Source organism: Sorex fumeus, unplaced genomic scaffold (genome assembly GCF_029834395.1).
Source record: "Sorex fumeus unplaced genomic scaffold, SorFum_2.1 ptg000115l, whole genome shotgun sequence".
In the NCBI taxonomy this organism is placed as follows: Eukaryota; Metazoa; Chordata; class Mammalia; order Eulipotyphla; family Soricidae; genus Sorex; species Sorex fumeus.
In genome coordinates, this window is record NW_026606172.1 from 15,005,928 (window position 1) to 15,008,956 (window position 3,029).

Consider the following 3,029-nt stretch of genomic DNA (forward strand, 5'->3'; position numbering starts at 1 on the left):
TCAGGAGTTCAAGATGCCGCTCTGTCTAACATTCATTGATTTAAAGAAGGCCTTTGATTCTATTGAGACGGAAGTGGTCATCAAAGCCCTAGCTAAACAGGGTGTTCAAACTCAATACATCAGGATCCTCCGTGAGCTGTATTGAGGATTCACTACCCAGATCTCACCATTCTACAAGGAACAGATCATCCATGTCAAGAGAGGGGTTCTGTAGGGTGATACTATTTTAGCGAAACTCTTCAGTGCCATCCTCAAGGATGTCATGTGATGACTGGAATGGGAAGGAATGGGAGTAAAGATAGACGATTGACAACTATACCACCTCCACTTCGCCGATGACGTGTTCTAATAGAGCAAGCGCCTCACCAGCAGCCGGTGGTGGGGGAGACGTGGGGGGAGGTGGGGGGTGTGTCGCTCTTGCTCGTGCCCAGCTGCCCGTGTGCCTGGCCCCCCGTGGCTTCTGAGCAGTGGACTGAGGAGGCTGCTGGGAGGGTCGCTGGGGCAGGATGTGCCACGGGCTGCTTCCGCTGCAGGCCGGGTGTCTGGGAACATTCTGGATAGGCTGGGCAGCTCTCCTTTGTCTGTTCCACCGCAGGTCCCGCCCCCTCAGCCCCACACATCACAGTGCCCCTCGGCCACATGCCCCATGTCTCCCCCCCTTCCCCACACCAGCCTCTTCCCGCCCCCGGGAGAGGAAGGGGAGCGTGCCAGGGTGCTTGTGGAGGATTTCTGCTGCTTCAGCATGGCCGCAGGCCAGAGGAAGCAGCAGGCCAGGCCCGCAGTATGCACACACCAGCCACGGGCCTCTGAGGCTGGGGCCACCTGGGATGGAGCCCGATACCGAGCTCTGGGCTGACCTGGCACCTGAGCTGAGCACCAAGGAGGAGCAGGCCACCAAGCATTTTCTTGAAGAGATCAATAATTGGACTGTTCAGTACAATGTTTCCCCTCTCTCTTGGAATGTGGCTGTCAAGTTTCTCATGGCCCGGAAGTTTGATGTGCTCCCAGGCATAGAGCTGTTCCACTCCTACAGGGAAACAAGAAGGAAGGAAGGCATTGTCAAGGTGAAACTGCATGAGGAACCTCTCTGTGAACCTCTCCGTTCCAAAATCCTTAGTGGAAAATTCACCATCTTAAATGTTCGAGATCCAACAGGAGCCTCCATCGCTCTCTTCACTGCCAGACTGCATCACCCCCACCAGTCAGTCCAACATGTGGTACTTCAAGATGTATTTTACTTGCTGGACAGAGCCATGGATAGCTTTGAAACTCAGAGGAATGGATTGGTGTTTATCTATGACATGTGTGGTTTAATTATGCCAACTTTGAGCTGGATCTTGGCAATAAAGTTCTAAACCTGCTAAAGGGTGCATTCCCGGCACATCTGAAGAACTGAAGAAGGTGCTGATCATGGGAGCTCCCATTTGGTTCCGAGTACCCTACTCCATCATCAGCCTCCTCCTGAAGGATAAAGTCCGGGAGAGGATTCAGGTACTAAAGACGAGTGAGGTCAACTAGCACCTGCCCAAGGAATGCCTTCCAGAAAACCTGGGTGGGTACATCAAGATTGACCTTGGTACTTGGAACCTCCAGTTCCTACCCCAGATGAATGGCCACCTGGATCCCCTCGACGAGATCATCCTGCTGTCCCTCCCTGCTGCCTTAGACGGGAACTCAGTGCATGTTCCGGATCCCCAGGCCATGACCATTCAAGAACTGATAGACCATGTTAGCAGCAGACAGAAGAGGGGCATATAGAAGGAGTATGAAGACATCCGGCAGGAGAACCCTGTCGGCACGTTCCACTGTTCCGTGTCTCCAGGGAACCTCGAGAAGAACAGCTATGGGGACGTGCCCTGTCTAGACCAGACTAGAGTGAAGCTGGCAAAACTAAGTAGCCAAACACAGACGGATTTCATCAATGTCAGTTTCATGGATGGTTATAAGCAGAAGAATGCTTACATTGGTACACAAAAGGCCCCCTGGAGAATACCTATCACGATTTCTGGCTCATGTTCTGGGAGCAAAAAGTGTTGGTGATTGTCATGACCACCCGCTTTGAAGAGGGTGGCGGGAGAAAGTGTGGCCAGTACTGGCCTTTGGAAAAGGACTCACAGCTTCAGTTTGGCTTCCTCACAGTGACCAACCTGGGCTTGGAGAATATGAACCATTATAAGAAGACAACGCTAAAAATTCACAACATGGAGGAGTGGCAGAAATACCAGGTGACCCACTTTCAGTTTCTGAGCTGGCCAGATTATGGTGTCCCTTCCTCGGAAGCTTCCCTCATTGACTTCCTGTGAGTGGTCTGGAACAAGCAGAGACTGGCCATCAGCACCATGGGCGCACACTCCAGAGGGCAGAACCCTGAGCCACACATCGTGGTCCACTGCAGTGCAGGTATTGGCAGGACAGGTACCTTCTGCTCACTGGACATCTGCCTGGCACAGCTGGAGGAGCTTGGCACCCTTAATGTGTTCCGTACGGTGGCCCACATGAGGAATCAGCAGGTCTTCAGCATCCAAACCCCTGAGCAGTACTATTTTTGCTACAAGGCAATCCTGGAGTTTGCAGAACTGGAGGGCATGGTACCCTCCACCCACAGCCTCCTGGCCATGGAGGATCAGTAACTAACCCATGAGTCTCCCACCTGCTGGTCAGCCTTCCTTACACTTTCCTGGACACTGCTGAGCCTTTAGGTTGCTGTTACATTGAAGCCACGGACCAACCTCTTATTGTGTCTCCCGGTTTACGTGTGCATGCAAGGCAGCCTTTTCCTTTGGCTAGATAGATGTGGTGAAATTGCCATGAGAAAGGGTCAGCAGCAATGTGTTCTGAATTCCTAGCACCTGCTATTGAACTGTCTCTTATTAAAACCAAATTGTGGCTATCTAGTCTTGCCAGGGGCCCCGAGATGAGTGGGGAAGGAACATGCCTTTCCCGCTTTCCCGATGCCATTCACTTTCTCAAGGTCCCTTTCCTATTTCCTTCCATTTTTTAGGATACACTGGGGAGATTTGTTGAGCATC

At 52.2% G+C, this 3,029-nt stretch overlaps 1 pseudogene; it reads left to right on the forward strand.

Moving 5' to 3' along the window:
* The first annotated feature begins 506 nt into the window (after window positions 1-506).
* LOC130043175 (tyrosine-protein phosphatase non-receptor type 9-like) lies at window positions 507-2,687 on the forward strand (annotated as a pseudogene).
* Window positions 2,688-3,029: the final 342 nt, after the last annotated feature.